Genomic DNA, 11,207 nt, shown 5'->3' with positions numbered 1-11,207 from the left:
TCTCTGTGAGTTCGAGGCCAGCCTGGGCTACCAAGTGAGTTCCAGGAAAGGCGCAAAGCTACACAGAGAAACCCTGTCTCGAAAAACCAAAAAAAAAAAAAAAAATTTATATACAGCATAAAAATCATCTTTATCCTTAAGCTTCATGTCCATTTTTAAGCAGAAATTAATAGCCACTCTTGGAAAATATGCAAAATTGTTGCAAAGGCATGCAAAGATATGTAAAACTGTCCACAGGAACAAATTTTTAAAAGTTCCTTTTGGGGGAAGGGAAAGGAACAGAGTCTCATTTTGTAGCCCTGGCTGTTCTGGAACTCACTATGTAGACTAAGCTGGCCTCGAACTCACAGAGATCCCTGCCCACCTCTGCCTCCTGAGCGGTGAGATTAAAGGTGTGAGCTACCACACTCAGCATACAAAAAGTGCTCCTTCACTAGTTCAAAAGTGAGTTAAAAACAAAGCTACTGAGAGCAGAAAGATGGCTCAGTGGTTAAAGGGTACTTGCTGCTCCCGCGGAAGACCCTGACTTGATTCCTGGCATCCATATGGCAATACACAACTGCCTGTAACTCAAGTTCCAGGAGATCCGGCACCTTGCCTTCTTCTGGTCTTTGCGGTGTACACACGTGCAAGTAAAACACGAACACACGTAAAATAAACATAAATGAAATCATTTAAAAAAAAACAGCAAATCTGCTATTACTCATCCCTCGGAACAACATGAAACTGCTGTGCTTTGTGATGAAATACAAGAGTCGTCTCTGACAGTTAATGGACTTCATCTTCTGTTTGGCCGATAAAGGATGAGAAATTGTTATTCTCAAAAGTGCAGTGGACTCAGAGTCCCCAAGCATGCTTTGCAGACAGGAGTGGACTTGAGTCTGCCCAGATTTCGCCAAGACACTTTCCGGTTAATCCATGTAGCTTCAGTTCCTTTGTGAGGTCATTTTTGGCAGAGCGGGAACGCTTGATGTCAGTGAGTAAAAGATCACAAACACATATTTAATTTTAAAATCATTGGAGCAGAAATAACCATCAAAAGAATTCTGCAGGGCTTCAAGTGTCTATGGATTTGATGCCTAAAGAGATATTGGGAAAATATTATTTTCTGTTTCAGCCTAAAGAAGCGTGTTTTCCCTGGCATTGAAAAGTTCATCTAATGGCCGCCTCCCTTCCCTCTTTTCCAGAGCAGCAGTCGGGACAGAAGAGTTTACTGTTGCTCTGAAACCTTCCTCATGGCATGAAGGTCTTTGAATGGAAAGAATTACCTGATTGACTCCATCAAAAGTATCTACCAGTAAGTCCATTCATTTAAAAAAATACTATCCATGTCCAATGTTAGTACTCTCTACTCCACTGCCACACTCCTGTTCATTTTTGTTTTCAGTGTCTGCGTATGTGTGTGTTTCCTTGTGTATATATGTGTGTTTCCGTGTATATATGTGTGTTTGCATGAACGTATGCATGTTTGCATATGTGCACGAATATATGTGCGTTTGCATGTATTGTGTTTATATGTGTGTGTTTGCATATGCACGTGTGTGAATATGATTTCTCTTCAAATCCTCCTCAGGGCTTATATTTTAGAAAGTCAGAAAATTTCCATCTATAAGAAAACATCATAGCATTTTCTGTTTTCCTGACTGATAACTATCTTAAAAAAGTAGTGATTTGAGTTTTGAAGTCTGATGAAATTGACAGCTCCCTTGGTTACTTTTCTTTACACACTCTGAGTGTGGGGCCTTTATCAGGTGTGTGAGTCACAGACGTTTTTCTCTCAGTCTGGCTTATCTCTGAATTTGCCTGAGAGCGTCTTTGGAGGTTTGAGCAGGGAAGTGCAGCTACTCCTATAACCTTGACTGAAGGCCAGTTCTCCTCTACTGGGGAAGGTCATCCTCTTCAACCCCCTGCCCCCCCCCCACATCTCACACATACAGAATAATAATAAAAGAAAATTAATGAATAAAGGGAACAATTCATTAAGAGGACATAACAATTGTAAATGTCCATACACTAAATGTTGTGCTTCTAATTTCATAAAACAAACACTAGTCGCTATGAAGGGCCGATAGAATCTTACACAATAATAGCGAATGACTAGAACAGCCGTGTCAGTATTCAATAGGTCATCCAAAGTGAAAATCAACAATGGAAGCTCAGAGCTAAGCCAGCCTGTAGATTAAAGGGACGGATAACTACAGAACATTTCATGGAAGAAATATGCAAGAGACATTTTCCTCCTAGTTCCGTGGACTGACCGTTCTCTAAAGTAGACCCCAGTGTAGGCCACCAAACAAGTCTTCACAAATGCAAAACAACTGCAACCATTTCTTGTATTTATCAGATTATAGTGTGATAGAGCTAGAAGTGAGTAGTAAAAGCAAGCAGAGAAAAACTATACAGATTTTTGGAAAGTGAACAATATTCAGTGTGTTTCTGAAGAAATCAGCAACATTAAATTCATGCAAGAGCCGGGCGGTGGTGGCGCACGCCTTTAATCCCAGCACTCGGGAGGCAGAGCCAGGCGGATCTCTGTGAGTTCAAGGCCAGCCTGGGCTACTAAGTGAGTTCCAGGAAAGGCGCAAAGCTACACAGAGAAACCCTGTCTTGAAAAACCAAATAAATAAATAAATAAATAAATAAATAAATAAATAAATAAATAAATAAATAAAAATAAATAAATAAATAAATAAATAAATAAATAAATTCATGCAAGAAAAAAATTTTCTTAAAAGAAATTCTTAGAATCAAATGAAAAGGAAATCATAACTTTCCAGAACCTCTGGACACAGCTGAGGTACATCTGAGAAGAAAGTTCATAGTGATGAGCACTCATGTTAGAAAACCAGAGCAATCTGGGGTAAGGCAGACATCCAAGGTCTTAAGAACGAAAGAACAAACCAAGCCCTAAACCAGAAGGTGGAAGAAACAATAAGAACCAAGGCAGAACTTAACAAAATCAGTACCTCATACTCAAACAAAAGTTGGTTCTTTGCAGGGAGCTGGCTCAAAGGGTAAAGAACTCACTGTGTAATCTTGAAGACCAGGTGGCATGTGCCTGTCACTCCAACACTGGGGGGTGGGGGCGGAAACAGGTGGATCACTGGCCAGGTAGTCTAGATGAATTAGAGTTCCAGGTTCAGTGAGAGATCTTGTCTCAAAAAATATGGTGGAACAAAATAGAAGATATCTGTTACCAAGCTGTGGACATATGAACACACGAACATACACACACACGCACACACACACACACACACACACCTGGTTCTTTGAAAAGATAAAAAACATAGAGAAATTGACTAAAAGAAAGAGAGAAGGCCTAAATTAACAAATTAAAGGTGAAAAGATGATGTTCTGAGAGATTCTAAGGAAAACCAGAGGGTCGCAGGAAATACTCCAGGAATGTATGTTCCAAGCATGGGCCTTGCACATGCTGAGTATGCTGTTTTTCACATTCTTATTCCTAACCCTTTCCTTGCTTCTTTGGACTTCTCACTTCATCTCCTCAACTCAGAGAGACCTCTGGACTGGGCCCCCATTTCCCCTCCCCTGCACTGATCTGGTGGTCTAACTCCAAATCATCACCTGAGGCATTTGTTTTTAATCTTTTAGGAATCACTGTTCATTTTTGCCTGAGGTCCAGTGTCTTGAATTTCACGGCTTTCAATATCTTCCTCAGTGTCAGGTGTAAGAGCCCAGCACGTCCCTCTCACTCTGTCCTCAACAACAACTGGAGTACTGTTCAGCTGCCATCTAGGTTGTTGTTTGTTTTTGTTTTGTTTTTTACCTTCAGAGAAAATTTGCTAGTGTTTGTTACATCAGTCATTTCACTGAGGTTTGGTGATTTTTTTTTTTCCAAAATCTACTTTGTTATTGGGTAGCCTTCATCTGTAAAGGAGAGCTTTCATACATCAACTGGATATGAGTTTCTGTCCGTCCCCTAAGGCCAGAATTTGCTAACTCTCTCCTTTCAGAATGAATTATAGTAGTCAAGTTCAACAGTGCCAAGGTTTCTGGTTTCTTGCTATTTCCTTTCAATTTAATTTTAAGTGTTTTTAACTGGGATTCTCATTTATTCTGTTGTAATCACTTTCCATTGCTCAAATTCAACCAACTTTAGCCAAAAAGGGATATTTTCATTCTAGCTCTTGAGTTTTTTTGAGTCAAATCTTAGGTTATGGCATCCTTGCTTTAGGGAAAGGAGCCACTATAAGGACCCTCCCACACTTCCCTCATGCCCGGTATGAAATTGTTCATTTATTTTTTTAAAAAAAGTTTTAACTTATTTGAAACTATGTGTATGGGTGCGTATCTGTACATAGATATGTGTACATGTGAGTGTAGGTGCTCACAGAGGCCAGAAGAGGGCATCAGATATCTCTGGACCTGGAGTTACAGGTTATAAATTATCCAACAAGGAGGATAGGAACTGAACTTGGGTCCTCTGCAAGGTCAGTATGTACTCTTAACTTCTGACCCATTTCTCCAGCCCCCCCCCCCCACAGTGCTTAAATCCCTAGCTCCCTCCAGGCACCAAAAGAATTCTATGGCAAAATATTACTAATAAAGAAAATTGTTTCACGGGTCACAGCCTTAAAGCTACTTTAACCACACTCTACCTTTTTGTGCACAATAGCATCTCATACCAGTAAAAATGCTTTAAAATTTTTTGGAGTGATCCTTTTAATAGTATATGTAGACATATTTTTCATTATGAATTTTAAAATCAATGAAAGAGGTTTTTGGAGATGATTTTTAAAAACCTTTTAAGGGCTCCCTGGAGATCTCCGAAAATGGGCTTGTACTTTTTGTGGTTAGGAATTCATTTAAGGTAAGGGAACTTGATCTTGTCCAACTAAATCATCTTACCTGTGGAGCTTTTTACAAAGAACATGGATGCCAAGGTCCTTTCCAGCTCAAAGCAAATATCCCAGAACCATTGTTTCTATTCTGTTGTCTTCACAATGGATGGCAGTATGTTGCTAGGGTTGACATTCTCTTAGGGGTCTTGATATGATTTTAAAAAAATGCAAGCACTGTTGAAAATAACAGTGTTTGTAGGCCCAAGGATGTAACTCAATTGGTAGAGTGCTTGCCTACCATGCATGGAGACCTGGATTTCATCACCAGTACCACACAAACTGGGCACAGCATTACATCCCCATAATTCCAACACTTGGGTAGAGACAGGAGGATAAGAAGGTCAAGGTAACCCCTGGCTATGTAGTGAATTGGAGCTGAGCTTGGTATACCTGAGATTGTCTCAAAACCTAATGAGATGGAGACAGTATCTGAATAATATGTGATTTTTAAGTAACTTATTATTTTAAGTTTTATGTATTATTTTTAAGTTTTCACACAACAATATATGGCATGTTGAACATATATTAAATTCTTTTTTTAACATAACTTTTATTGATTTTTTTGGAACCTCACATCATGCACTCCAATCCCACTCATTTCCCAGGCCCTCCATATCCATCCTTCACCCTTGCAGCATCCTCCTGCAAGGAAAATTTAAAAAGAAGTAAAAATAAAATAAAAATAAAAAGTACAAAATAAACACTTCTCTCCTCTGTCTTTCCCGCCTCTCCATCACCTCTTCATTCATCTTAGTGGCGTTGGGAGCTGCTGTGTATCATGCAGTAGACCCTTTTGTCCAAACAGCTTTATTTGCAAATGTTTATTGTGTAATACGTTGTTGGTCTGGTTCCAGACCTCTGGTTTCAGATACACCATCAATACTGTACCCTTACCAAAACTCCTCTCAGATATCCTGCTGTTGCCCCAAGTCATGGAGATCCTGCAGCTATGGTTCCACAGGACCAGTCCCTTCACAAGCTCCTGCAGGTCTAAGAAGGGGTAGATGTTGGGGAGGGCCAACTCAAAGCTCTGGACGTGTGCCTGGGTGGTAGCTGAGTTGGTTAGTCCAGACGCTGGGACCACCCTGGTGAATTCTTCTTATACACCATTTATACTAGAAAGAAGAGAAATGGTTAAGTCACATGAGCTTCTGAATAATTCCTAGGAAGGTCAGATAGAAGAAAAATAGAGGCAATGTGTGCAAAACAAAGTGCTTTTGTGCTTGGATCACATTCAGTGATCAAAGCCTCAAAACTGTTTACCAAAGAAACAACAAAACTTTATCAAGAAATATTTGAGCTGTTGGCACATGGACAGAGTTAATGCACTATTTGGATAATCCAGCATCGATGTCCTGGATTCATGACATTATGTTCTGAAGTTGGCCAATGGCCACTGCTGCTATTTTTGAAATGACTTAGAGCTGGAACTCAAGGCAATTGCCACTCTGTCCTTTGACTCTGCTGCACAACATAACTTTTCAAGTTAATCACACAAGTTACACCTCTGTGTAACAGCCTGGAAGTTGAACAACTTGTGTGGCAAGAAATAACTTCCTCACTTAAATTGTTGAACACCCAGTTAGTCATCTACTCTCTTCAGTCAACCCCGCCCCCTTGCCTCCCCCTGGCTGCCGAGGCCCCCGCCCCCGTACTTCAGAATTCAATTGTAACTGATTAAAAGTATTATTGTTGATTTTTTTTTTCAGAATCCCTTGATAGGAGAAAGTATTCCAGAAGGATTTGCTCTCCCTCCTAGTCTGTTTAGGCTCCTAAAACAAAGTAACACTGTCTAGGTGGCATCTGAATGACATAAATATATTTTTCAGTCAAGCTGGGAAGCCGAAGGTGCCACCTGTTGTGGTGTTTGGTGAGGGCACACTTCCTGGTTCATTGCCCTCTCCCTGTATCACACAAGGTGAAGGGTGGAAGTACTGATCTCATCGCTCCTTAGGAAGCACTGATTTCATTCATGAGGACTCCACCCTCATAGCCTAATCACCTCCCCATCTTCTAATATCACACGGGGGATTAGCTTTCAACATACTCATTTTGTAGAGAGATGTCTATAACACCCTCCCAATTTTAAAATATGTACATTAGTCATACAATTGTCAGATTGGACAAAAGCCCACCTTAATTGGCTCTTTTAGATTTCATCACATATTTAAAGGTCCTGTTCCAAATGTAGTCACATGCTGAGGTCCTGGAGACGAGTACTTCAACATGAATTTTGGAGGACACAATTCAGCCCACAACACTGTGCTTTAATCAGCTCTTTCTATCATGTACAGGCATACTGACTTGGTGATCCACTTGAAAACGCCTGCACATTACAACAGCTCACTTCTGAGAATAAGGATGATCTCCCATGAGGCCTTAATGCTAGAGTCATAGTCACAAAAAACGTATGTGCATTTAATCCATATTCATTGAATCTAGTTTTCCAAAGAGGGGTTGATGGTTGCTCCTATTCCTGGATAATAGTTCAGTGGAGTTAATGCACCAAACTCCATCACTTTAATTTTCCTTGACCTTCAGCGTTGGTGTTCTGGAAGGGTTATCTGGAGGATGTTTTATATTTCAGAGTTATCTAGTTAGTTCTTCCAGGTGTTATTTCCTTTTTTTTTTCTCTCTGCCCTGTCATATAAACTAGAAGTTAGACATTGTTGTTATGTTGCGGGAACATTTCTGGAATAAGCGTTCTGACACCCACGGGAGGGGAGGAGACGATATGTATTCACAGTGGACTGAAACCAGTATGGCTCTGGGGTCCGGTCCGCATTCTCATTTTATACTCTACAGTGTGTGTAAGCGTAAGGAGGGACAAGCAAGCAGTCGAGATGTTACAGACGTGAAGGTGCTTGTCAGTTGTGGTTGTGCTTCGGCTGTTTCTCCAGGTCATTCTGTTCCAGCTAGCCAGTGAAATGACGCTTGGCAAACAGGCAGCATGAGCAGTAAATAAATAAAATCACTAACCAAATCAATAAACCAGTATCTGATATCTCATTCTACACAGTTGGAGATCAAAATTGTCAATATGTTTCCTACCAAGTGGTATCACTTCATCCTTTATTTAACTCTGGGTCTGGTGATTTGGCCAATAGAACATAAGCAATGTGATCCAAGCAGAACCTCTGAAATGTGCTTGCTTATGGAATAAGAGCAAATGCCACAAGACAACCTTGGGTGGTTGTGTGCATATTGCTTCTGTCAGCTGAGACTTCTTTCTTGAAATTGTGCCACCACCTCAACAGTACACTTGGGCTAGTACACTGGAAGAATATGAGTGACATATACAGGGGACTTAAGTGTTTAATTTTAGCTGAGTCTACCTGGGACCAGCTGACCCCACAACCAAACAGCTAACCGAATATAGACTGATGAGCAGGCCCAGTCTGGATCTACAGAAGCACGACGCTGACACCTAGACTCGAGAGAAGCTGAACATTTGATATTTAAACCATTAGATTTTGAGGCAGTTGACTCACACAAGCCATAGCTGGCTGATAGAGTGAGGGATTGACTAATCTCGAAGCTTAATGACAGATGCCAATCTATTTCCCACAGAAAGGTGAGCTCCTTGAATTTTTATAAGATAGATGAGGACATTCTTTTTTGTTCTCCCAGAACACATCATTCTGAATCACCTGATGTTCAGCTGTGCACTCTCTTTAAAAGCCCCAGATTCTATTTCTTTAAGAATGAAAGTCGGCGAAAACAGTCATTGGCCTGGAAAACTCCAAGCAACGCCTTACGAAGGGCCCTCAGTCATCAGATATGAGGAAAATTATTTCAAGGCCAATGGAGTTTACAGTTGGGTCAGGAGATTCTGGTATCTCTTAAGCAGCCCAGATTGATACCATTACTTTGTGATCCATGAAATTGGTAACTCCTCTCTCATATTTTTGATCTAGCATTAAAAGCTGACTTCACTGTTTCCATTCAAGCGTGAATACTTCAATGATTACCAAAAAGAGAAAGACACTGGAGGGAAAACCACAGAAGAACGGATGCCATTCCAAAAAGAAGATTAAACCCAAGACAGCGGGGATGAGAGCAGAGGGCAACTCTCCGGGTTCCTGGGAACCCACACCTGGTTGTGAGGAGAGAGGACATCAGGGCCAACATCAGAGAACGGCCCCCGGTAAACATATGGCAGAGAATTCAATTATCTTTTTAAATGGAAAAATAAAATATTCCTGGAGTCAATTAGAGCTGGACCCAGTCCTGGCTCTGGTAATTGAATATGGGAAATGATTTGGGACCGCAGTTTACGTTGCCGAAGAGACAAAATACATGATACAAGCTTATTTCTTCAAAATGGAATTCTCTCAAAGTTAATTCAAGGACATACAACATTTTTTTAGTCTTGATCTGGCAGGTCCTTTGGAGGACAGGAAATGATAGCAAATGATCTTTTAATAATATATTTTTCTAGTTAAAGCTCACAAAATAATAATTTTAGGGTTACTGGCTAAAAGATTCTCTGCATTGCTAGTTGAAAGTCAATTAGTGTGTGTGTGTGTGTGTGTGTGTGTGTGTGTGTGTGTGTGTGTGTGTGTGTGTGAATGCAGGTGCCCAAGGAGGCCAGATCCCCTGGAATCTGGAGTTAAAGGTATTTGAGGGCCTCCTGATATTGTTACTGGGCACCAAACTCTGACCTCTACAAGAGCAGCAGGCCTTCTTAACCACTGAGCTATCTCTCCAGTGTCAAAAGTCAATCATTTTTCAACCTACTAAATGTCAAATCACCTGACCAACCCGCGTAAAGTTACCAGATTAACGACTAAGCTCTGACAATGGACGAATCATGGGTGAAAATGTCAAGTACTCATGGAAAGATCTAGGCTGTGGAGCATGGAGAATATTTGGCCATCATCTTTCTACCATAGTTGATCATTCCTCATTTTCCCTTTGACAAGCCTGAAGCCTGGGGTAGGCTTTAAAAATAGATAGAAGCACCATGTCGAGGGCTTTGGAAAGCGTCTCAGTCTTTCTTCTTACGTTTCAAAGACAAGGTCACGGCCTGTCAAGGGTAGACCCCATTCCTAGAAATCATTTTTGATTTTGTGATGCCCTTCTGCCGAGGCTGATGGTATCAAAACAGAGCACGAACAGCTGGGAGGCATCATGTGACTCTCGCAACCTCTGTGTGTCCCCAAGCAGAACTGTGTCATACACAAACATAAACCAGAATTCTTTTGTGGGAAATGACCTTCTGTGAAAGCCAGGATTGTGTCAGCTCTGAGCAGCAGTGGCTTTGTAATAGAAGCCAGTGTGGGGGCTGAGGAAACAGAGGAAGGCAGAAAGAAGCCTCGCCGAACAGAAGAGGTCCGGAATAGAGAAAGAGAATGGAAGAAGAAGTCATTGAAAGCGAAGGATTTGCTAACAGGAGGTTCACCCAAGCAAAGCAGCCACATGAGTGTCCTGGAAGCTGCACTTTCAAGGGTCAGGAATCCGCTTCCAACTCTAAAAAGCCCACCCTCCCCTATGGGTACTGTAGAAATGTGTTTCTTACAATGCATTTCATTTTTACAGATTTTATTATTATTGGCTCAACTTTATAAAAGATAAGAAACAAAAGAGAGAGAGAAAGACAGAGTTGGGGAGAGAATGAGGGAGGAAGGAAGGAAGGAAGACTGAGATGAGCTTGGAAATATGAAAGGTTGCATCAAGGTAACCCTGACCCACTGGCCCCAGGTTTCCTTTGAATTGTGCTGTTAAGATCACAGAACAATATGGGAAAGGAGCCAGACTTCATGGTACATTACAAGGCACGAGAATTATTTCCCCAGAACCATAAGGTAGGCAATGCCACGGACCACTGCCTCTCCAGGAGATGAAGAAATACTTTTGGTCTTCTGGAGAAATTTTGTTTTAGTACTTGCAAAGTATATATGGATTTCATTGCATTTGTATCAATATGACTCTCTCCCTCACTGACATGTTTTGTATAAGGCCTCTTTCCTTCCGCTGACAGTATTGTAGGATGGTCTAACACATTGTTTGAGGGTTTGAAGCTAGTTTGATCTGTTTAAGGGGCCCCCTGGTAGTAGGATCCATCCCCAGTGCATGAGCTGGCTTTTTGGAGCCCATTACCTATGGTGGGACACCTTGCACAGCCTTGAGACAAGGGGAGGGGCTTAAGCTTGCCTCAACTGAATGGACCAGGCTCTGCTGACTCCTCATGAGAGGCCTTACCTTTTCCGAGGAGGAAATGAGGGGTGGGTTGAGGGGGGAGGTTGGGAGGGGCGGGAGGAGGAAAGAGAAGGGGACCTGTGATTGGTATGTAAAATGAATAAAAAAAATTCTTAATGAAAAAAATCAATATATTTTTCTGTT

General features: G+C 41.2%; 1 long non-coding RNA gene across 1 annotated transcript; it reads left to right on the top strand.

The window, feature by feature from the left end:
* The first annotated feature begins 769 nt into the window (after positions 1 to 769).
* Positions 770 to 1,336, top strand: LOC131923127 (uncharacterized). The gene is made up of 2 exons (XR_009382527.1): positions 770 to 976; positions 1,188 to 1,336. It is a non-coding gene; the product is annotated as an uncharacterized LOC131923127 (long non-coding RNA).
* Positions 1,337 to 11,207: the final 9,871 nt, after the last annotated feature.

Source organism: Peromyscus eremicus, chromosome 13, assembly GCF_949786415.1.
Source record: "Peromyscus eremicus chromosome 13, PerEre_H2_v1, whole genome shotgun sequence".
Classification (NCBI taxonomy): Eukaryota; Metazoa; Chordata; class Mammalia; order Rodentia; family Cricetidae; genus Peromyscus; species Peromyscus eremicus.
This window is presented reverse-complemented; position numbering and strand designations above follow the sequence as displayed.